Source organism: Nomascus leucogenys, chromosome 6 (assembly GCF_006542625.1).
Source record: "Nomascus leucogenys isolate Asia chromosome 6, Asia_NLE_v1, whole genome shotgun sequence".
NCBI lineage: Eukaryota > Metazoa > Chordata > Mammalia > Primates > Hylobatidae > Nomascus > Nomascus leucogenys.
The window spans coordinates 9,478,734-9,504,473 of record NC_044386.1 but is presented as its reverse complement, the minus strand read 5'-3'; the positions used below and the strand labels follow the sequence as shown (position 1 = coordinate 9,504,473).

Genomic DNA, 25,740 nt, shown 5'->3' with positions numbered 1-25,740 from the left:
TATATTATATATAATATGTATTATGTATAACATATAACATATAATATATAATATGTATTATGTATAACATATAACATATAATATATTATATATAACATATATAATTTATATAATATATTATATATGACATATATAATATTATATATATTATATGATATATGTCATATATAATATATTATATATAACATGATATATCATATAATATATATAATATATATTATATAACATAATATATAATATATATTACATAACATATATCATATAACATATATAATGTATATTACATAACATAGACAACATATATATAGCATATAATATATAACAGATATAATATATAATATATAACATTATATGTTATACATTATATGTTATATATCATATGTTATATATCATATATATGTTATGTAATATATATTTTATGTTATATAATATATTATATATAATATATGTTATATATAATATGTTATATATGATATATATTATATATTTCTAATGATACAGAAAGGAACTATATATATAATATACATAATATATTATATGTAATATATGTATATTATATATATAGTTCCAAAAATGTGTATATACATATAGTTTTGTTTTGTTTTGTTTTGTTTTGAGACAGTTTCGCTCTGTCACCCAGGCTGGAGTGCAATGGTGCAATCTCAGCTCACTGCCACCTCTGCCTCCCGGGCTCAAGTGCTTCTGGTGCCTCAGTCTCCCAAGTAGCTGGGATTACAGATGTGCACCACCACATCCAGCTAATGTTTGTACTTTTAGTAGAGATGGGGTTTCACCATGTTAGCTAGGCTGATCTCAAACTCTTCAGCTCAAGTGATCCTCCCACCTTGGCCTCCCAAAGTGCAGGGATTACAGGCACAAGCCACCGAGCCTGGCCAAAATATATATATTTGAACATCTTTGCCCCTAAATACTTTAGCATGTATCTCCTAACTTTAGAATAATCTCCTTGAAAACCATTTCCACACCATAATAATATATAGACTCTAAAGTTTCTCTAATTGTTCCAAGCATGACGTTTATAATTTCATTTGTATGTTTAGCAAGGGTCCAATCTGGTTTCCCGTATTGCCACTGGTTTGGTCTCGATAGTCCATCTCCTTTAGTCTAGAATGGTCCCGGTACTTTTTGTTTCCAATGACAATGCCTTTTGGAAGACTATAGAACAATTGTTTCATGCAATGAATGTCCCTCATTATAGATTTATCTGATTGATTCCTCTTGGTGTCATTAGCTTCTTCCTGTAGCCCCTGTATTTCCTACAAACTAGAAGGTGGGCTTAGAGGCTTAATCTGATTCAAGTTAAACATGTTTTTGCAAGAATATTTGATAGATGATTATGTGTTTTTCTTTTCTCTTTTTTTTTGAGATGGAGTCTCACTCTGTTGCCTAGGCTGGAGTGCAGTGGTGTGATCTTGGCTCACTACAACCTCCACCTCCCAGGTTCAGGCTATTCTCCTGCCTCACCTTCCCGAGCAGCTGGGATTATGGACATACACTACCACACCCAGCTAATTTTTGTAATTTTGTATTTTTAGTATTTTAGTAGAGACAGGGGGTTTCACCATGTTGGCCAGGCTGGTCTCGAACTCCTGACCTCAAGTGATCCGCCCACGTTGGCCTCCCAGAGTGCTGGGATTACAGGCGTGAGCCACCTCACCTGGCCGGTTATGTGTTTTTCATATTACAGTACATCAGGAGGCCAGAAAGTCAGGTTGTGCCATGATTCACATTCTGAGTTTGAGTACTTGGTTGAAGCGGTGGCTGCCAAGTCTCACCATTTATTAAGTATTCAATGGAGTAAGTCCTCAGATCCTTTCATTCTTGTCTTATTCATTAAGCAGGACAGCCAAATTTTAAAATTATTCTGAAATTTGAAAGTTCATGTTATTAAAAACATTCTTGTTATTTATAAAGATAAGTTTATTTTACAAAACCTTCTAAGCTCTTTATCACAAAATTCTCCCATAATTTTTCCAGTAAGATAAAACCTCCTTTTTCTGTTTGTGTCAATCTCCAATTCTTTTCTTTTTTTTTTTCTTAGTGCAGTGGCATAATCTCGGCTCACTGCAACCTTTGCCTCCTGGGTTCAAGCAAAGATTGGAATGATGCAGCTTCAGGCCAAGGAATGCTGGCAGCCACCAGAAGCTGAAGGACACAAGGAATGGATTCTCAGAGCCTCGGCAGGAAATGTGGCCCTGCCAACACCTTGATTTCAGACTTCTGAACTCCAGTACTGGGAGGGAATAAACTTCTGTTGTTTTAAGCCTCCCAGTTTGTGATAATTTGCTACAGCAGCCACAGGAAGCAAATAAGGAGGGCCTATTTGGCAGAGGATGCAAACCCAGCAGTGGGTGACGAACTATTCATACTTACAGCTACGTTATTCATCGCTAGTCCAGACTTAAGCATTGACTTCATCACTGAAAAGGCTGCAGCTGAGCCTAGAGTTTCAGGCTCCTGTGCTGTATATGGCTACAGTGATTCTTAGGTCAGCTCCCTAGGATGCAGTTGAGTCTCCCTCTAACTGATGAGTCTCTTTAAATATACAGTTGGGCTGGGTGTGGTGGCTCACACCTGTAATCCTAGCACTTTTGGAGGTTGAGGAGGGAGGATCGCTGGAACCCAGGAGTTCAAGACCAGCCTTGCCAACATAGTGAAACCCATCTCTACTAAAAAAATACAAAAACTAGCCAGGTGTGGTGGCACACACCTGTAATCCCGGCTACTCGAGAGGCTGAGGTGGGAGAATCACTTGAATCTGAGAGGCAGAGGCTGCAGTGAGCCAACATCGTGCTACTACATTCCAGCCTGGGCAACAGAGTGAGACTCTGTCTGAAAAATATGTAAATTTTCGTGGGTTCAGTATCCATGGATTCAACCAACTGTGGATCAAGAATAGGTTCATCTGTGCTAAACAGGTATAGACTTTTCTTCTTGTCTGTATTCCCTAAATGAAATAGTATGACAAGCCAAGCATGGTGGCACACACCTGTAATCACAGCACTTTGGGAGGCTGAGGCAGGAGGATTGCTTGAGCCCGGGAGTTTGAGACCAGCCTAAGCAACATAGACCCCATCTCTACAAAAAATTTTTTTAGCCAGGCATGGTAGTGTGTGCCTGTAGTCCCGGCTACTCAGGAGGCTGAAGTGGGAGGTTCCCTTGAGCCCAGGAGGTCAAGGTTGCAGTGAGCTGTGATCACGCCACAGCCCTCCAGCCTGGACGACAGAGTGAGACCCTGTCTCAAACAAACACAGATATATAGTACACCAACTTACATAACATTTACATTGTATTAGGCATTATAAGTAATCTAGACATTTAAAGTATATGGGAGGATATGAATAGGTTACATGCAAATTCTATGCCATTTTATATAAGGAACTTGATCACCCATGGATTTTGGGTGCAGGGTCTGGAAACCAATCCCCCACAGATATTGTGGAGAGATCATACATTTTCATCTGATATTTTGACTTCGAACCTGAAATTGTATATTTGCTCCAAAGTGAAACTCTTCCTAAGAGTTTTTATCTTAGACACATGGAATCCAAAGGAACCTTGAGGAATTATCTGGCATATCTCACTCGTTATTCATGGAAACCATTGAGCTCTGACGCTGAATCTCTCTTGTTAGCTTCTCGTGTGTCTTTATTGTTTTATGGACTGAATGTTTATGTCCCCCCAAAACTCATATGTTAAAATCCTAATCCCCAATGTGATGGTACTAGGAGGTGAGGCCTTTGGGAGACAATTGGGTTTAGATGAGGTCGAGAAGAGGAGGTCCCCATGATGGGATTAGTGTTCTTATAGGATTTAGGCCACTCGGTCTATGATATTCTGAAATAGCAGCCTGAACTGAAACAAGACAATTATCATCAAACATCATTTGAGTGCTTATTCTGTATAATATGCTATGAAAGATCCCCAAAACAGGCAGATTAGGCAAGTCTAAGGCCTGATTTCTGTCCTCAAAGAAGGCGAAGGCTACAGTTAGATTAGGAACTACTGCCTAGCTTTACTGGGAGAGAATCATTTTTACATCAGTTGGAGAAGCCACATAATGATCACCATTATGACTGCCTAGATGTAACTTCAGGATCTAACTAGAATTGCTAGATCCCTTAGGCTTAAGTCTTCTATTTGACCACAAACGTTGAATGCATGTGCATGTTATATTTGTCTGTTAAGTTCTCCTTCCTTCTTCTCCTGGCAATAATATCTTCCTTTCTTTTAGAGAACTGCGCCTCCCTCACTCAAAACACAGAGTTCTAGGGGAAATCGGCCAGTCTGGGGAGGGCAGATAGCTGAGGCAGGACTACATGTACCTTCCCCTGGTACCCACAGGTGCTGTGTTTCTACTGCTGGCCCTTCAATCCACTTCCCTCCCCAACTCTGAGTCCAGGCTTCTGACATTTAGTTCATGGCTGCACCAACAGACTGATATTGATTCTAACAATATTTTTAATTGAAATTGTAAACAGTTATTCAGAAGCTCTAAAATAATTACAGTATCTAGCATGGATCGAGCACTTGCTGAGCGCCAGCACCATCCAACCCAAGGAGGCCAGGGCGGAGGCGGAGAACACTCAGGTGCAGCGAGTTGCCCAGGCCCCACCCCTCCTGAGTGGCTGCACTTGAGAAATGGCCCCAGGGCCTGTGTCAGGAAAGCATATGAGGCTCCTTGGAGGTTTCTGAGTTCAGCCAGATATTTAACCTCACTTACCTCCCTTGCCTAGAGTTTCAAACTCCTGTGCTGCGTGTGGTTACAACGGGTATCAGGTCAGTTCCCTAAGTCCCAGATGAGTAGCTCTTTAACAGATGTCTCTTTAAATATACAGTTGTCCCTCTGTACTCATGGGTTCTGCATCCACGACTTCAACCAACTGTGGATCAAGGACTGGTTCATCTGTACTAAACATGTATAGACCTTTCTTCTCGTCTGTATTCCCCAAACAGACAAGGGCATTGTTATGCCCTCCTTCCTGTGAGGCTTCATGTCCTACTTCTCCTGAGGTAGCCCTCACAGCTGTGTCCCTACACTGCAAAGGGCCCCATCTCCTCGTTGATAGATGGTAGGGACCTCTTTCTTGACCTGCCCAACTGCTGCATAGACAGAAAATACAGACAGCAGCCAGCCCATAGATGACAGCAGAAGTGTGACCCACAATCTGCAGCAGCCAGTCCAGGAAGCCAAACCACAACGTCCACAGCAATCTGCCCAGAACAGTCAGGACATCATCAATAACTACTGGCTTCCCTACTTTTTCCTGGTGCTTCCAATTTAGGACCAGAGAAAGCCCAACATGCTCCCCTAACCAATCGCATGGGATGCCTCGCTTCTGGTGAGCCACCTGAGGCTTCCCCAGGCCAGCGGGCTTCACTCAGGGCACACCTGGAGCCTCTCCTCCTCCACTATGAAGCTTTCCACTCCTCTGCCTGCCTTCAAGTCTCTGCCAAACGCTAGGAATGGCAGCCGCCTCCTTTCCTACAGCAAGCCCTGAATAGCCTTTGCTTGTTCTCATTGGGTGGTCTTTGTTTATCTCCACATCGTTTTCATTTTAACCAGTCCTTAGGTCTTTCTGTTGGCATCCTGCCCACCCCTGCCTTCAGACAGCCTTCACCACTCTCTCTGAGGCCTGTGCGCCAGCCTCAAATCTGTGCCACTTTGGCAGAAATGGCCCTGCTTAGTGAGTCTCAGCCTTTCCCTGCAGTGACTTCTTTGTCTCCTCATCAGGCCACTCAATTCTGTGGCAGGGGAGATCTCCAATCACTGCCGAGACACCCACAGAACCTGATTTTAGCCCCGGTGCTGGGGAAGTGGTTGCCATAGCGATGGATGCAGCAGGCAGACATAGGAAGGGCTCACTGCAGCCAGCCCACGCCAGGAGGGGCCAGGCCTTCTGTTTGGTCTGTGCTGCTCGCTGTACCCCCAACCCCCAGCCCCCACCTCCAACAGCAAAATGGGGGCTGGGAGCAGGAATCATCCATGGCCATCACGCTGGGATCCTTGTCTTAGCACACCCACCCCTCCCCATCATGTTGGCTGTTAATGGTGTCACTTAGTTGTGCAGCTTAGACTGCGTTGCTTAGCAACGGAATAACAAACAGCGTAAATCGTGTCTCCATTGAATCTCCGTGAATGCCTCACTTAGATGACTGTGATTTCAGTGGTCTGTGCCAAGGTGGGGGTGGGGCAATCCGAACCTTTTAAATGGAGGATTTACACATACAGAAAAATATGTACAAAGCATAAGTGCTCATCTTGATAAACTGAAACCAACACCCAGATCAAGATATAGAACATTTCCAGGACCCACCAACTTCCCTCCTGCCCTTCCCAGCTAATATCCACTCCCCTGTGGACATGGATATGACCTTCATCACCATCTGTTTGGTTTGCCTGTATGTAAGCTTCACATGAATAGAATCCTATGGTAAGGATCTTTTGTGTCCAGCTTACTTCACTCATCACTGTGTTGATGAGATGCTCCCATGTTGGGTGTGCAGTTGGAGGATGGGGGTGGTGCTGCTGAGCATGCTTGCCTCCACCCCCAGCAACAGGACTGGTCTCCTGGCTTCTCCACCTCACCTTCTGTATTAGTCAGAGTTCTCTTAGAGGAACAGAACTAATAGGAGATATATATATAAAGGGGAGTTTATTAAGTAATAACTTACACAATCACAAGGTGCCACAATAGGCTGTCTGCAAGCTGAGGAACAAGGAGAGTCAGTCCGAGTCCCAAAACTGAAGAACTTGGAGTCTGATGTTCGAAGGCAGGAAGCGTCCGGCAGGGGAGAAAGATGTAGGCTGGGAGGCTAGGCCGGTCTCGCCTCTTCACGTTTTTCTGCCTGCTTTATATTCGCTGGCAGCTGATTAGATGCTCCCCACACCATTAAAGGTGGGTCTACCTTTCCCAGTTCACTGACTCAAATGTTAATCTCCTTGGGCAACACCTTCACAGACACACCCAGGATCAATATTGCATCCTTCAATCAAGTTGACACTCAGTATTAAATACCATCACACCTTCCCGTTGAAACTCCTTGGATGGATGCCCCTCTGAACCAAACCCAGCTCACCATGCCTCCTTGGATCCTGGCCCATCTCTGTAAGTGGATGGGGCTTCTAATCCAACGTTCCTCACCTCTCTCTGCCCCACCAATCAGTGTGGCTGGGACACTGCACCCCTTGTTCCTGAGCCTGCCTCATTAGGACATCCCAGAGCCCTGGCTGCCCACACAGCTCACTGCCTCTCGACGTTAAGGCCTTAGAATTGTTTCCTTTAGAGCATGCCCCATTCCAGTTGGTTGATCCTCTTCTAATTTTTTAAACTGCTTACTTTTAAGCTTATAGAAAAGTTGGAATAATAGTACAAATTCCTATATACATTCCCCAAATGTTAACGTTTTGCCACATTTGCTTTACCCTTCTCTTTCTCTCTGTCCATACAGGCATAACTTGTATATATTACTTTTTCTAACCATTTAGGGGATTATAGACATGATGCCTTGGTGCCCCTAAATACTTCAATGTATATTTCTTTTATTTCTTTTTTTTTTTTTTTTTGAGACAAAGTCTTTCTCTGTCACCCAGGCTGGAGTGCAGTGGTGTGATCTTGGCTCACTGCAGCCGCCGCCTCCCAGGTTCAAGCGATTCTCATGCCTCAGCCTCCAGAGTAGCTGGGGTTATAGGCATGCGCCACCATGCCCAGTTAATTTTTGCATTTTTAGTAGAGACAGGGTTTCACCATGTTGGCCAGGCTGGTCTCGAACTACTGACCTCAGGTGATCCACCTGCCTTGGCCTTCCAAAGTGTTGGGATTACAGGCATGAGCCACCGCGCCTGGCCCCAATGTATATTTCTTACACACACACACACACACACACACACACACACACACACACACAGACATTTTATTTATCTTAAAACTAGTCAAGCACAGTGGTGACAAGCAGGGAAAGATTAGAAGGAGTTTGATCTGTAACTGACTGTGAACAATCAATTGAGATAACTCACTACCTTTGGACCAGCTGACATTTTCTTACATAACCACAGTACATTTATCAGGATGAGGAAATTAATCTTGACATATCATTATTATATAATCTACAGACCTTATGTAAATTTTGTCAATTGTCTACCCATTTATTTGAAAGTTAAAGACTTTTTTTAGAAATTATTTTTATTGTAAAATATGTGTAAGATTTACCATTTTAACCATTAAGAGTACAACTTATGGCATTCATTACATTTGCAGTGCTGTGCAGGCATCATAATTATCCATCTTCCATTACCCCAAATGGAAACTCTGAACACATTAAACTCTAAGTCCCCATTTCCCCTCCTCCAAGCTCCTGGTAACCCTCCTTCTACTTTTTGTCTCTATAAATTTGACTATTCTTGGTACCTCATATAAGTGGAATCACACAATAATTTGTCATTTTGTTACTGGATTATTTCTCTTTTTTTCTACTTTTTTTTTTTTTCTTTTTGAGACAGAGTCTCACTTTGTCACCCAGGCTGGAGTGCAGCGGTGTGATCTTGGCTCACTGCAACCTCCGCCTCCTGGGTTCAAGTGATTCTTGTGCCTCAGCCTCCCAAGTAGCTGAGATTACAGGTGCCCGCCACCAAGCCTGGCTAATTTTTATATTTTTAGTAGAGACAGGTTTTCGCCATGTTGGCCAGGCTGGTCTAGAACTCCTGACCTCAGGTGATCCACCTGCCTCGGCCTATCAAAGTGCTGGGTTTACAAGCATGAGCCACCGGGCCTGGACTTTTTTTTTTTTTTTTTTTTTGAGAAAAGTTCTCTCTTGTCACCCAGGCTGAAGGCTGGAGTGCAGAGGCATGATCACGGCTCACTGCAGACTCCATCTCCCCTAAGTAGCTGGGACTGCAAGCTTGGGACACCATGCCCGGGTAATTTTTGCATAGATGGGATTTCACCATGTTTCCCAAACTGGTCTGGAACTCTTGAGCTCAAGCAATCTGCCTGCCTCAGCCTCCAAAAGTGCTGTGATTACAGGCACGAGCCACCGCGCCTGGCGTGTCTGGATTATTTCATTGCACACAGTGTCCTCAAGGTTCATCTATGCCTTAGTACGATTTACTTCCTTTATAATTAAAACAAACAAACATTTTTCATCTGGCCCACTATCCAGAATCCACACTGCACTTAGTTGTCAGGCCTCTTTAGTCCTCTTCAATAAGAAACAGTTCCTCAGTCTTTGTCAAAAATGACACTGACATTTTTGTAGGGCAGAAGCCAGTGTTTTGGAAAACGTCCCTCCGTTTGATGTGTTGGTATTTCCTCACAATTGAATGCAGGTTCTGCACGGCCAGCACGAGCGCCATGAAGGGCTATTGTATCACGGAGGGCTGCTGCATCACACCAGAGGCACGTGTTGCCTATTTGTCCCGTTGCTGGTGATGTTAACTTTGATCGTTTGAATAAGGTTTGTCAGGTTTCCCCACAGTAAAGTGACTGTTTTCCCCTCGGTCATTACTGGGAATCTCCCTTGTGGGGAGATAGTTTGAGACCATATACAAATCCTGTTTCTCAAACTTTTCTCACAATTTAGCATTCACTGATGATTCTCCCTGACATAATCATTACTATGGTGGTTCCAAGCGGTATTTTCTTATTCCATTATCTTTCTGCATTTATTAGTTGATAAGAAAGAGTTTTCTTCTCCCTCTTTATTTTCTCATTTATATTACTGTACCTGTAGGTACTCATGGATTCTTAGACTGTGCTTATAATAAAGTAAGAAGAGTTATAGGCCGGGCATGGTAGCTCACACCGGTAATCTCAGCACTTTGGGAAGCCGAGGTGGGCCGATCACTTGAGGCCAGGAGTTCAAGACCAGCCTGGCTGACATGGCAAAACCCCATCTCTATTAAAAATACAAAAATCAGCCAGGCATAGTGGCAGGCACCTGTAATCCCAGCTACAAAAAAAAAAAAAAAAAAAAAAAAAAAAAAAAAAAGGAACAATTCAATACTAACATGATTGTTACTCAAAAGAGTCCAGATTTGGCCAATGAGAGCCCCCTCAAGCTTTTGTCTTTTGGATGAGTTCCTACCATTCTTTGGGCACTTCCTCACTGTCTGCCAGAATAATATATTCTGGGTTCCTCTTGTTCCTCTCCAGCCTTAATCCCAGAAGTTGCCATTTCTCCACGGAGCCCTGGTTCCTTTTAGCGGACCATCTTAGTCAGGAGAATCATTGGCGGTGTCCTCGTCCGAACACACCAGCCTTAGCAAGACAGCACTTCCTCCTTTCAAGTGTTTTCATCAGTCAGCCCTGCTCCTCAGGCTGCTGAATGCGTTCATTCTGGGAAGTGGATTACAGGTGACTTCTTTATGTTTTAAATGTATGTGTTCATGTATTTCCTATGACTCCTATAACAAATCGCCACAGATTGAGGGGCCTAAAACAACACAGATTATTCTCGCACAGTTCTGGAGGTCAGAAGTATGCAGAGGGTCGCACTGGGCTAACATCAAAGTGTCTGCAGAACTGGGTTCCTTCTAGAGGCTCAGGGAGAATCTGCATCCTTGCATTTCCCAACTTCTAGAAGCTGCCCGCATCCCTTGGCCGGTGCTCCCCTTCTTGCATCCTGCAAGCAAACACATCCCTCTGACCTCTCCTTCTGCCCTCACTTCTCCTCTGCCTCCCCTGCCTCCCTCTTCTAGGACCCCTGTGATCACTGGACATTGTGTCCACCTGGATAATCCAGGGTAATCCAGGGTAATCCCCGGTCTAAAAATCCTTAGCTTGCCGGGCGCCGTGGCTCACGCCTGTCATCCCAGCACTTTGGGAAGCCAAGGCAGACGGATCACTTGAGGTCAGGAGTTCAAGACCAGCCTGGTCAACATGGTGAAACCCCTGTCTCTACTAAAATACAAAAATTAGCCGGGTGTGGTGGCAGGAGCCTGTAATCCCAGTTACTCAGGAGGCTGAGGCAGGATAATCACTTGAACCCAGGAGGCGGAGGTTACAGTGAGCCAGGATCGCGCCACTGCACTCCAGCCTGGCTGACAGAGGAAGACTGTCTCAATAAACAAACAAATATAAAATACAAATAAAAAAATAAAAATCCTGAGTTTGATCACATCTGCAAAGGCCTTCCACCTTATTTATTTTGCCATGTAACAGTTTCTAGACATTAGGACGTGGACATTCTTGGAGGGCCATTATTCTGCGCTATCACAATATATTTTATGTATTTTTAAATAAATAATATAAATTATTTTTGTAATCTAAAAACAAAACCAGTCATGGGGGAGAAGGCCTAGAAGAAAGCGCACTCCTGACACCACCGCCAGCCCCTGGGGCGCCGCTGCCCCTCCTCCGGAGGCAAAAGAGGGGGCGAGCGGGTGGCCCGGGCGGGACGCGCTCTGCCGGGCTGCGCGCGTTTCAGAGGCAAAACCACGCGGCGGCAGGGAGCGTGGGACGCGGCCTTCGTTGGAGCGGACGAACCGCAAGCGCCCCGTGCGGTGGTGGAACCACCTCGGTGCAGCCGGTGACCGCCGCCGTCCGGCCGGCCGCAGTTACCCGGCTCGCCCCGGCCTCGCCCGGCCTCTTCCAGCAGCCCCGGGCAGCCGCGCTGCGCTATCCCCGCGATCCGCGATCTCCCGCGTCCCCCAAGCCGTGCGGCTCACACTCCTGTTTCCTTCTCTCCCTAAAACAAATATTGCCATTTCCCAGACCTCCCACTCCGCGCTCGCTCTCTCATTCTGAGCCGGCTCTCGGCCGGGGGAAGTCAGGGCGCATTCCGCCCACTCAGCGCCCCGAATTCGTGCGTCCCGTTTCCCTCCCCCGAAACTATCCATCTCCGGTCGTTCTGGGGGAGCATCGCGCCCACCCAGGACGCAGCCCCACGTGTCCCCGCGACCCTGGGCGGCGCCTGTCCTTCTGTCTCCTTCTCCGGCCCCCCAGACCCCCGCGGCCTAAGGTCGGCAGCGACCTGGGGGAACCGAACCCAGATGGCAGGTCCCCGGCGATCGAGCGGATTCGGAGTTCGAATATGCTCGGCTTCGGGGGCTCCCAGGACGGCTGGGGTGCTCTGTCGCTAAAAGCGTGGAGGAAGCTTGAAAGAGCTCCTTTGGTGTCACGAGTCATCTTTTTTCTAGACATGAGTCCCCGGGGTCTGGGCAGGGTTGCAGACCACCCAGCGTCTCCCCCTCCGCCGGCTTCGGCCCCAGAGGCCCCCAGTGGCTGCCACTTCGCCGCCTGCAGGCCCCCCTCCGGCTGAGCCTTCCTCCGGACGTGCCTAGGGGCTCCTCACCCACCTGCCGCTGTGACAGCCCCACCCAGGCAGCCCCCATCACAGGCGGGGAGAGAGCAAAGGGGAAACGTAGGGCTGAAGAAAAGATACTGAGGCCAAGAGCGGGGAGCTGTTCCCAAGACGATTGTCTCGTGCTTAGAACCGAAAAGTTACCGCGGGGCGCGGTGGCTCACGCCCATAATCCCAGCACTTTGGGAGGCTGAGGCGGGCAGATGACGAGGTCAGGAAATCGAGACCATCCTGGCCAACATGGTGAAACCCCGTCTGTACTAAAAACACAAAAATTTTTAGCTGGGCGTGGTGGCAGGTACCTGTAGTCCCAGCTACTTGGGAGGCTGAGGCAGGAGAATCACATGAATCCGGGAGATGGAGATTGCAGTGAGCCAAGATCTCACCATTGCACTCCAGCCTGGGTGAGAGTGAGACTCCATCTCAAAAAAAAAAAAAAAAAAGAACAGAAAAGATACCTGGCCCTTTGGGAGGCCGAGGCGGGTGGATCACGAGGTCAGGAGATCGAGACCAGGTGAAACTCCGTCTCTACTAAAATACAAAAAATTAGCCGGGCGTGGTGGCGGACGCCTGTAGTCCCAGCTACTCAGAGAGGCTGAGGCAGGAGAATGGCGTGAACCCGGGAGGCGGAGCTTGCAGTGAGCCGAGATTGCACCACTGCACTCCAGCCTGGGCGACAGAGCGAGACTCCGTCTCAAAAAAAAAAAAAAAAAAAAAAAGAAAAGATACCTGGCCCTCCAAGGATGAGAATGCTGACAGCACTGAAGGCCTAATTATATATAACTCACATGCCATAGCAGTCCCTCCTCTCAGGGGCACAAACTCCATGAGTCACATGCTGTGCAACCATGACCACAAGCCCCTTTTCCTCTCTAAAAAGAAAGCCATACCTATTCGCAGTCACTCTCACGCCTTCCTTTGCCCCAGCCCCTGGTGACCACTAATCTGCCTTCTTTCTCTATAAATTTGACTATTTCTGGACATTTCACATGAATGAAATCATATAATATGTGATATTTTGTAACTGGCGTCTTGCACTTGGCATGTTTTCAAGGCCCATCCGCATTGTAGCACGAATCTGTCCCTCATTCCTCTTATTGCCAAACGGTATTCCGTCGTATGGATATATCACAGTTCACTTATGCCTTTGTGGGTTGATGGACATTTGGGTGGTTTCCATTTATTGGCTATTGTGAATAATGCTGCTATGAGCATTCAGGTATACATTTTTGTGTGGAATATGATTTCAATTCTTTTGGCTATATACCTTGCAGTGGAGTTGCTGGATTATATGATAACTAACATTTTCAGGAACTGTCAAAGACCTAATTTTAGATATTTTGGGAAGACGGATGTGGGTCCTGTTCAAAAAGCAACTGCACAGATCTGCAACAGCCAGCACTGGATAGATGACCTCCCAGACACCTAAGAACCTAGGTGGGAGGAACTGCTCACTATATTGAAAGGAAGGAGACAGAACCCAGGGAGGGTTCGATCCTGTAGAGACCCCCTTCTTCTCAGCGAAAAGGGAGGCAGACATTCCAACTCCCAGCTATAACCCATTACAGATGTTTCAACACAGAGAGTGCAGAAATCCACAGGAACAGCCCAGAAGCTCATGGAGCTGGGGGCTTTGATGAGGACGTGGAGAGGAGCTTGCCAGCTGAACTAATATTTGCCTTCACCTCCAAGCGACTTTGTGTGTTGGCAGCAAGTCAGAGAAGAGCCTTCTGGGAAGAGAGAGCAGCTTGGGTTAAAGCCCAGCCACGTGGGAGTGCTTGATGTATTTGGCAGTGATGAGAGGAGGAGGGCAGGACTTGGGGGAGACAGGCTTGGAAGGGTAAACTGAGCCATGACTTCGGTGCTATGCTAGGGAGCTTGGACTTGAACCTATAAGCGCTGAGCATCAGTCGAGGACTTGGGGTTGGGCAGGGTGGTCAGCTTGTGTCCTGGAGCCACGGCCTTGGAGATGGTGAGGGAAGGAGGCCTGAAGATGGAGTCTTGGGGGAGGCTGCAGTTGGGAGAGAGAGACCACGAAGAGCTGAGAGTGTACTTGGGAGGGAAGGGAAGGATGGGGAGGAGGAAACAGATCAGAATGTCCACAGGACTGCATAAAAGGTGGAGGATGGCGAGGGAGAGGGGAGAGCCAGCTGCATTCATCAAGATTTTAGTGATTTTTGTGCAGGGAGAGAGAAATGACACTGTCTATGACATTGATGGCCCCCAGGGCATATACAGCCCTTAAATGCTTTAACAGCATGATGGTTTCACTCCATTGAGTTCCAAGAAGTTAGCTTCAGAAGAAAACTCAGAACTTGTAGAGAAGTTTGCAAGTTCTTTTGGTTTGGGAGAAAGCCTTAGCTCTCTGTCTTGACTGGAGCGCCCCACCCAGTAGCGACTTCCCAGGAAGGCCCCCATCCTGGCACACACACCACCCCATCCATGCCCAGCAACACACGTGCAAACCCCTCCTGGCTCCTCCTTGCTGGCACTTTAAAGGCCACCTCAGCATCAGTAGAATTGTGGAGAAGGAAACATTTGTCTCCAGGAGCCACCCTGTTCCTTCCTCGTTTTCTCATTTCTGTTTCTGTGTTTCTTCTCCCTGTTTCCCTATTCCTCTGTCACACCCAGAGCTCTCCAGCTGCCTCGTGTCCCGGAAGGACCCGGTCCCAGGGTAGCATCACGTCTCCTCCAGAATTAAGGCCCTGAGCTCTGGCACAGGCTGGTGGGTCACAGAAGGGGCCCACATCTCAAGGGATCAGAGGATAAAACATTCTCAAAGGATGGATGGAGGCTGAAGATCTGGACTGAGGGCTACATAGAGTGGCGAGCTAGGGAGTACGTCCAGGATGCCAAGTCCCTCGCTTAAGCCCCTAAGCTTTGGAAAGGACATGACTTACCTAAATGTTCTTGAGAGTCAAGTGCGTGATCAGGGAGAACAGCTAATGCAAGGGCCTTGAAGTGGGAAAGAGCATGAAGAATCTGGCGAGGGTGAATAACTGGCACAGGTGTGTGGGCAGTTCCCCCGCCAGGATATTTCTGCATGGCACTTTCTTCTGAGGGATTTCTTGGAATTCGCCCAGACTGCAGAGGTGGTCAGATGTCAGCATGGTCCTGGTCCCATCCAAGCATTGCTCCTTATTGCCAGAATGTGACAGGCTTGGCAGCCTGTGGCGACAGGGGCCAAATCTGAGCTGCACGCACAAGGATTATCCTGGTCTTTCTCTGTGTCTTTTGCCCCAGAAAGCTAACAGTGGTCTGGCTGTAGTGTATAATTGTATTCAGATGTGCTCACATCCTCTGGGGAGCTGGATCCTTTCATAATTCCACAAATTGTGAAATGTTTAGACATTAGGAAACCAAAGAGAGTTGACTTACAATTAGAGAATAATAGTGCATTTCAAATAGCTAATGGATTCTGCATTACTTTTCTCTAAGTTGATAGTTAAAATCCCCATAAAAAAACAGGGGGTCAAGGTTCTCTGACTCATCTATAAGTGATTTCTCATAGTTTTGAAATAAGGGTTAACTACATTAAAGCTGAGCTGAATGTGGGCTTCCAATCCAAAATTCATCTTTAGCCTAATTTCATCCAGTTTACTAATGGTTCAGAGCCAAGAGCAATTTAATCAATGTCTGTACCCACTTTAAACATCACTAACAATTGTGTGGTAGACTGTTACAGCCATGGCCCCCAGTGAATAGTGTCCCTGTGTCCTCACTCCTTTGCAATGTGACTTTGCTGCTTCTCCCTAAATCAAGAAGTGGGACCTATTTCTCTATCCCTTGACTCTGGGCTGGCCTTGAGACTTGTTGTAACCAATAAAATGCAGCAGAAGTGACATTGTGAAGCCTCTGAGTATAGGCCTTAAGAAGTATTGTAGGCCGGGCACGGTGGCTCACGCTTGTAATCCTAGCACTTTGGGAGGCCAAGGCAGGTGGATCACGAGGTCAGGAGATCGAGACCATGGTGAAACCCCGTCTCTACTAAAAAATACAAAAAATTAGCCAGGCGTGGTGGCGGACGCCTGTAGTCTCAGCTACTCGGAGAGGCTGAGGCAGGAGAATGGCGTGAACCCGGGAGGCGGAGCTTGCAGTGAGCCGAGATTGCGCCACTGCACTCCAGCCTGGGCGACAGAGCGAGACTCTGTCTCAAAAAAAAAAAAAAAAAAAGTATTGTAAATTCCATTTTTAATCACTTGGAACACCCAGGGTTCACGGATGAAAAGTCCAGCCAGCAGCTGTACCAAGGCCCCAGACATAGGAATGAAGCCATATAGACCCTCCAGCCTCAGTGAGCCCAGAGGAGACCAGCAGAATCGTGAGGAACAATACATTGTTGTTTTAAGCCACTACGTTTTAGGGACATTTGTTCTGCAGCAGTACATAATTAATGCAAATAGTATCCTAAAAGGTGACAAAATGGATTCATTTTCCTATAAAAATAGACCTCATCTCTAAAGAAATGAGACATTTCCAAACTTTCCAGAACAGTAGAGTAGGGTTTCACCTTTGAAATAAGAAAGCAAGGTTGTTCAAGAAAGCCTATGATTTTAGATTCATATGCCAAAATAAAATACTCTTTACCCACTTAACATGCCTGAGGAGTTTGATCATTGACACTAAGAGCTAGTCAGGGAGAAAAGAAACTTGATGCTGGGCACAATGGCTCACACCTGTAATCCCAGCACTTCGGGAGGCCAAGGCAGACAGATCACCAGAAGTCAGGAGTTTGAGGCCGGCCTGACCAACATGGTGAAAACCCATCTCTACTAAAAACACAAAATTAGCTGAGCATGGTGGCACAGGACTGTAATCCCAGCTACTTGGGAGGCTGAGGCAGGATAATCACTTGAACTCAGGAGGTGGAGATTGCAGTGAGCTGAGATCGCACCACTGTACTCCAGCCTAGGCGACAAGAGTGAGACCCGGCCTTAAAAAAAAAAAAAAAAAAGAACCTGATAAAGGGGTTTGATGATTGTGCCTCATTTTGCCCTTTCCAGTGCTTTGCTTGCTCCCAACTGGAAGGAGCTGGAGGCTGCCCTCCTTGGCACTTCGCTGCTGTTTGCATTAGCGAAATCGTGCTCTCCCTTTCTGCTCTTCCTTCAGAGCAGCTCTCTCTGCACTAGCAGACGCTGCTGTTTCCAAAAGGATGCGGTTTCCCTATACTCTGTGGTCTCACCCTGACATCATGACATCACTTGCAAGAATTTAAATTAAAACTTATGCCCCCAGCTTATGATTTCAGGAAGAGCTTCTCTGTTGTTTTAGTGGAAAAAACCCACCCGATTGGATGATACTCCTTTCATGGGTTCTCTTGAAATTAAGGAATTTGATAACAGAATTTATTCCTCTATTCGCCAAAATTCTGAGCAGCAAATACCTGGAGAAAAAAAGAACAAGAAATTATTGTCAGACGTGGTGAGTTCACACCTGTAATCCCAACACTTTGGGAGGCCGAAACAGAAGGATCGCCGGAGCCCCAGCTCAGCCTGGGCAACACAGGGAGACCCTGTCTAATACAAAAATCAGCCGGGCACAGCGGCACATGCCTGTAATCCCATCTACTCAGGAGGCTGAGGCAGGAGGAGAGCTTAGGTCTGGGAGATGGAGGCTACAAGTGAGCAGTGATCGTGCCACTGCACTCCAGCCTGGGCAGGGGAGCAAGACCCTGTCTCAAAAATTAAAAAAAGGAAAGAAAAGAAAAGAAATTATTGTCTATGTTGTATGATATTTGTCTATTTCTGTATTTTACATTATTTTAATTTGCATACTATAAAATGGTCTCACTATGTTGCCTAGGCTGATCTCAGACTCCAAGGCTCAAGCAATCCTCCTGCTTTGGCCTCCAAAGTTTTGGGATTACAGGTGTGAGCCACTGTGCCCAGCCAAAAATGACTTTCGAGTTTGGTGTACAGTTCTGTGAGTTTAACAGGTGTATAGATAGTACAGATATATGTATCCACCACCAAAATCAGGACACAGAGCAATTTCCTTCCCCCAGAAAGCCCCCTCAAGTACCTTTTTGCTGTCAAACCTTCCCCTGACCTCAGCCACTCACAATCACCAGGTTTCCCTTCCTGCAGGGTCACCTTTCAGAGTGACATATCAGTGGAGTCAGGTAGGTGGTAACCTTTTGAGACTGACCTCTTTCACTTATTCATTCATGTTTTAAGGTGTATAAATACTTTTAAAAAAATATCTGAGTAGGCCAGGCGCAGTGGCTCACGCCTGTAATCCCAGCACTTTGGGAGGCCGAGGCGGGTGGATCACGAGATCAGGAGTTCAAGACCAGCCTGGCCAAGATGGTGAAACCCCATCTCTACTAAAAGTACAAAAAAAAAAAAAAAAAAAAAAGTGAGCCGGTCACAGTGGCAGGCGCCTGTAATCCCAGCTACTCGGGAGGATGAGGCAGGAGAATTGCTTGAACTCAGAGGCAGAGGTTGCAGTGAGCCGAGATCGTGCCACTGCACTCCAGCCTGGGTGACGGAGTGAGACTCTGTCTCAAAAAAAAAAAAAAAAGAATCTGAGTAGTATTTCATTATATAGGTTACTAAGATTTGTTTATCCATTCATTCATTGAGAGATGTTTGAGTTGTTTCCAGTTCAGGGCAATTACAAACAGAACTGCTATAAACATGTCTTCATTTTATTTTTATTTTTAAAATTTTATTTTTTCATTTTTTTTTATTTTTTGGAGACAGAATTTCGCTCTGTCGCCCAGGATGGAGTGCAGTGGCACAATCTCGGCTCACTGCAACCTCCACCTCCCAGGTTCAAGCGATTCTCCTGCCTCAGCCTCTGAGTAGCTGGGATTACAGGTGCGTGCCACCACACCCAGCTAATTTTTTGTATTTTTAGTAGAGGTGGAGTTTCACCGTATTGCCCAGGCTGGTTCTGAACTCCTGAGCTCAGGCAATCCACCCGCCTCAGCCTCCCAAAGTGCTAGGATTATAGGCCTGAGCCACTGCGCCTGGCCTCTTCATTTTAATTCATAAAACTGTAATGCAATATTCACAGGCCTGGTAATTAGGAACAACATTAATGTAAGGCCAGGCACAGGCACATTGAGCCCAGGAGCTCAAGGATGCAGTGAGCCATGCTCACACCACTGCACTCCAGCCTGTACAACAGAGCAAGACCCTGTCTCAGAAACAACAAATAAACAAAAACCCGTAACACTGTTGATTTCAAAGCTACTTTGTCAGCAGAAATATTAAACAGTAGTTTATGACACTTTACTTTTTTTTTTTTTTTTTTTGAGACGGAGTCTCGCTCTGTCGCCCAGGCTGGAGTGCAGTGGCGCAATCTCGGCTCACTGCAAGCTCCGCCTCCCGGGTTCACGCCATTCTCCTGCCTCAGCCTCTCCGAGTAGCTGGGACTACAGGCGCCCGCCACCACGCCCGGCTAATTTTTTGTACTTTTTATTTCAAGAATTTACTCAAGAGCCAGCCACGGTGGTCATACCTGTAATCCCAGCCCTCTGGGAAGCTGAGGTGGGTGGATCACCTGAGGTCAGGAGTTCGAGACCAGCCTGGCCAACATGGCGAAACCCTATCTCTACTAAAAATACAAAAATTAGCTGGACGTGGTGGGTGCGCCTGTAGACCCAGCTACTCAGGAGGCTGAGGTGGGAGGATCACTTGAACCTGGGAGGCAGAGGTTGCAGTGAGCCGAGATCGTACCACTGCACTCCAGCCTGGGTGACACAGCAAGACTCAGTCTCAAAAAAAAAAAAAAAGTCCGGGCACGGTGGATCACGCCTGTAATCCCAGCACTTCAGGAGGCCGAGGTGGGTGGATCATGAGGTCAGGAGATCGAGACCATCCTGGCTAACACGGTGAAACCCTGTCTCTGCTAAAAATACAAAAAAATTAGCCGGGCATGGTGGCGGGCGCCTGTAGTCCCAGCTACTTGGGAGGCTGAGGTAGGAGAATGGCATGAACCCGGGAGGTGGAGCTTGCGGTGAGCCTAGATTGCGCCACTGCACTCCAGCCTAGGTGACAGAGCAAGACTCCGTCTCAAAAAAAAAAAAAAAAAGTACGCAAGTAGTTTCGGGGGAGGAGTTAAGCTTTTTTTTTGTTTTTGTCTTTTTGCATTATCACTTTTATTTTTAGAAAATCTAGGTGTAACCAGGCCAGGCGCGGTGGCTCACGCCTGTAATCCTAGCACTTTGGGAGGCCGAGGCAGGTGGATTGCCTGAGCTCAGGAGTTCGAGACCAACCTGGGCAACATGGTGAAACCCCGTCTCTACTAAAAAATACAAAAAATTAGCTGGGTGTGGTGGCGTGCACCTGTAATCCCAGCTACTCAGGAAGCTGAGTCGGGAGAATTGCTTGAATCTGGGAGGCGGAGGTTGCAGTGAGCTGAGACCATGCCACTGCACTCCAGCCTGGGCAATAGAGCAAGACTCTGTCTCAAAAAAAAAAAAAAAAGAAAAGAAAATCTAGGTGTAACCGCTTACGTTAAACAACCAATAGGTTGGATGGATTATAAAGGCCAGCACTGGAGTCAGCTGAATGACTGTATATGATGAAGTGTCATATTTCATTCTGCTGGGTCAGTTAGGGGCCTTCAGAGAAACAGAACAAATAGGATGGATGGATAGACAGATACATGGATAGAAAGATAAACAGATAGAAGATACATAGATAGATGACAGACAGACAGACAGGCAGGTAGACACAGACAGGCAGATAGACACAGAGAGACAGACAGACAGATGGATAGAATTCTGCCCTGGATTGTGTCCTCCCCAAATTCACAGGTTGAAGCCCTAACCCCAGTGTGTTTGTATTTGGAGATAGGGCCCTGAGGGGCGTGATTAAGAGTAAATGAAATCATAAGAGTGGGGCCCTAACCCAACAGGACTGCGGTCCTTGTAAGAAGAGGAAGAGGCACCAAGAGATCTCTTGCTCTGCAGGTACACAGAAGAAAGGCCATGTGAGGACACAGCAAGAAGCAGATATCTGCAAGTCAAGAAGAAAGGCCTCAACAGACACCAACCCTGCCAGCACCTTGATCTTGGACTTCTGGCCTCCAAAACTGTGAAAGAATAAAATTCTGTTGTTTAAGCCACGCAGTTTGTGGTACTTTGTATGGTAGCCCTAGCAGACTAACATAGATAGAGATTTATTTTAAGGAACTGGCTTATGCAACTGTAGAACTTGGCAAGTCTGAAATCTGTAGGGCAGGTTGGCAGGCTGAAAACTCAGGCAGGATTTCTATATTACAGTCTTGAAGCAGAATTCCTTATTCTCTGTGAAGCCTCAGGCTTCGCTCTTAAGGCCAACTGATTGGATGAGGGTCACCTACGTTAGCAAGGGTAAAAATCTCCTTTGCTTAAAGTCAACTGATTTAAATGTTAATCACATCTACAAATTACCTTCACAGCAACAACCAGACTCGTGTTTGACCAAACTACTGGACACCATAGCCTAACCAAAGTGATACATAATATTAACCATCACACTGTCCATCAAATTTTAGGAAAGCTCTCATTTGGAACAGAGATAAGAGATATCTTCCTCCACATTGCTGCCCTTTGTCATCTTGCTTTGTAGACAGAAAAATTAATTGATGACTAAGGGGATTGTTTTTCTAGTCAGCCCACCAAGACTGCTGTTTGAACAAGCATTGGATCCAGAATCCATTTCTTTGAACCCAGCCACCTTGCTGCAGGGATTGAGAAATCCTGCCTCTATATTCAACTCAGTAAGACTGATCTCTTTGCACAACGAGCTTGCAATGTCATGGTAACAGTTTAGGAACACTGAAGTTCACAAACATGATAGTATCTTATTTATTGACTGGATGTTTACCAAGTACCAGGCATTGTTCTAAGCACTTAACATACAATTTAACCTGTTAATCATATAGTTTAATCCTTAAAATAGCTTGTGTGCAGTAGACACAATTTCTACCCCCTTTTACAGATGAGCAAAGAGGCACTGAGAGTTAAGCACAGCAGCAGAGCTGTGATTTGCACACAAGCAGTCAGCTCCAGAGCTCAGCGCTCTGCCGCTTAACTACCATGACTTAACACATTTCACAAACCATGACAACTCAGGCAAAGCACTTAAAGTTCACATAGTAGTTTTAAATCAAGTAAAATGGTGGTTTAGAGCAGGGCAGTTGAACATGTGATCCGAATTACAGAAAGGTAGGAATTAAAAAAACATTTTAACTTGGTGCATTGTAGTTGGACCTTAAAAAGTATTCAATACATTGGCAGCCAGAAATGGACAAGGGATGGCATGGATTTGTTAAAACAAGGTTTTTGGTATCCTTGAGGGTAGTTTGTAGGTACAGAGGAACTATGCAGATGCTCATTTTGAGTTTATGTTTTGATTTTCAACATATTAAATGTACAAATCCTAAATGTGTATTCTTTCATGAGTTATTAAAGTTTAGGTTATAGATCTCATTTTTCTTATACATCTAGGATACTCAGGAATCTGTTTTAAGAGGTCTTTGGATAATACTTGGTCCTATTTACTAACTTCGTTAATTAAAAAAAAAGATTTTTTTTTTTTTTGAGACAAGGTCTCACTTTGTCACCCAGGCTGGAGTCAGTGGTGTGATCTTGGCTCACTGCAGCCTCAACCTCCCGGGATCGAGTGATCCTTTCACCTCAGCCCCCTAAGTAGCTGGGACTACAGGCACTCACCACCATGTCTGGCTAATTTTTTTATTTTCTGTAGAGATGGGGTCTCACCATGTTGCCCAGACTGGTCTCCAACTCCTGAACTCAAGCGATCTGCCCGCCTTAGCCTCCCAAAGTGCTAGGATTATAAGTGTGAGCCACTGCGCGCAGCCTAACTTAGTTAATTAACCATTTTCAAACCTTTTCAACCACATTTATAAATTTAATGTAACTGATTTCCTTTTAGAGTACTTTTGCTGTCTGAGTTAACAACAAAAATTCCTGAATACTAAATAATTATAGGAAATCTAATGCATTAAATTTGCAAAGGAAGAAAAACAAATTCTCTCCTAAGCATTTCAGTATGGTAAATAAACTAATTAAGACTTATCCTTAAATCACAAGTCTAAATTAACTATTTACTTATACCTTTTAACTTTGTGTTACATGTCTGACCTTTTTAACAGGCCAAATTCTCTTAACTATATTAAGAACATAAAATACCAAATATGCACATATCCCTATTTAAACAAATTTCCTATTAATACTATGGTATGGTTTTGAGTCTCACAAGTTTTCAGTACTTAATTATAAATCTTCTCCAACCAAAAGATACATACCTGGCTGGTTATGGTGGTTCATGCCTGTAATCCCAGCACTTCGGGAGGCTGAGGTGGAAGGATCACTGGAGGCCAAGACTTGGAAACCAGCCTGGGAAACATAGCTAGACCCCACCCATCTCTGCAAAAAATGGCATAAAACAATTCTTCAGGCATGGTGGCGTGTGCCAAGGTTGCTGAGTAGTAAAAAGAGAGATGGCTGGGTGCGGTGGCTCGCCTGCATTTCATGATACTGGTAATCCCAGCATTTTGGGAGGCCATGGCGGGTGGATCATCTGAGGTCAGGAGTTTGAGACCAGCCCGGCCCACAGGGCGAAACCCCATCTCTACTAAAAATACAAAAATGAGCCTGGTGTGGTGGTGTGCACCTATAACCCCAGCTGCTCCAGAGGCTGAGGCAGGAGAATCACTTGAACCTGGGAGGTGGAGGCTGCAGTGAGCCAAGATCACACCACCGCACTCCAGCCTGGGCAACAGAGCGAGACTCAGTCTGGAAGAAAAAAAAAAGGATAGTTACCATGCTGGTTAATTAAGGCCACTAAGGTCAGGGACTGTAGGCAAATGCAAGTCCCACTGCTGCAGGGATCTAGAATGACTCTTCCCGCTGCCATTCGACATGCAGAGCCCTTTCTACAGTTGCTTTGTCAATGACCCACCCCCATAACCTGAAGAAGTGTTAGTGTGGCCTATGTTGCTACACTCCAGTTACACACTTTGCTTAATTCAAACACCTTTGACCTTAACAGGGATCCATAAATATGTCAATCCTTGTTCCTTTCAATATGAACGACTTGTTTGAATCTTGCTTTTTCTTATTTTTCAGACCACACACAACTTTTGTGGATATTTAAAATGCTATATGTTTGGAATCGATATAACACAGGCACCAATTTTTTTTTTTTTTTTTTTTTTTTGAGACGGAGTCTTACTCTGTCACCCAGGCTGCAGTGCAGTGGCAACATCTTGGCTCGCTGCAATCTCTGCCTCCCAGGTTCAAGCCATTCTCGTGCCTCCAACTCCTGAGTAGCCACGATGCCCAGCTAAATTTTGTATTTTTTGTAGAGACGGGGTTTCACTATGTTGGCCAGGCTGGTCTCGAACTCCCAGTCTCTAGTGATCTGCCTGCCTCAGCCTCCCCAAGTGTTGGGATTACAGGCGTGAGACCCTGCTCCTGGCAGATGCACCAAGTTTTGAGGGTATTCTGACGGAGGCCTGGCAAGAATCCTGCCTGAGGTATGAGGTGCTCGCCCTAATACCCAGAATTCATTAATATGAGCTTATTAGGAAAAAGGGTCTTTGCAGATGTGATTAAGTCAAGCATCTTGAGATGGGATCTTCCTGGATGATCTGGGTGGGCCCTAAATTCAAGAAGTGTCCTTGTAAAAGACAGAAGGTGATGCAGCCCAAGGAGAAGAATGACACTATGAAGAGGGGGACAGAGATTGGAGTGACACAGCCAAAAGCCAAGAAACACGTGGATCCTCCAGAAGCCAGAAGAGGCAAGAAGGGATTCTCCTTGATATGGTTTGGTTCTGTGCCCCACCCAAATCTCCTGTCGAATTGTCACCCTCAATGTTGGAGGAGGGGCTTGGTAGGAGGGTGGACTTCCTCTTTGCTGTTCTCATCATGAGTTCTCATGAGATCTGGTTGTTAAGAGTGTGTGGCACCTCCCCCTTCCCTCTCTCTTCCTCCTGCTCCAGCCAGGTGAAGGTGTGCCAGCTTCCCCTTCCCCTTCCACCATGACTGTAGGTCTCCTGAGGCCTTCCAGCCGTGCTTCCTCTACAGCCTGTGGAACTGAGTCAATTAAACCTCTTTTCTTCATAAATTACCCAGTCTCGGGTGGTTCTTTTTCTTTTTTTTTTTTTTTTTTTTTTTTTGAGACAGTTTCACTCTTGTTGTCCAGGCTGGAGTGCAATGACACGATCTCAGCTCACTGTAACCTCTGCCTCCTGGGTTCAAGCGATTGTCCTGCCTCAGCCTCCCAAGTAGCTGGGATTACAGGCATGCACCACCGCACCCAGCTAATTTTGTGTGTGTGTGTATTTTTAGTAGAGATGGGGTTTCACCATGTTGGCCAGGCTGGTCTTGAACTTCTGACCTCAAGTGATCCGCCCACCTAGGCCTCCCAAAGTGCTGGGATTACAGGTGTGAGCC

At 45.9% G+C, this 25,740-nt stretch overlaps 1 long non-coding RNA gene across 1 annotated transcript in view; it reads left to right on the top strand.

The window, feature by feature from the left end:
- LOC115835434 overlaps positions 1–22,237 on the top strand; it is a 28,316-nt gene extending 6,079 nt beyond the window's left edge. The window contains exon 3 of the long non-coding RNA XR_004030399.1: positions 21,245–22,237. This is a non-coding gene — a long non-coding RNA (uncharacterized LOC115835434). The remainder of the gene's footprint in view (positions 1–21,244) is intronic.
- The last annotated feature ends 3,503 nt before the right edge of the window (positions 22,238–25,740 follow it).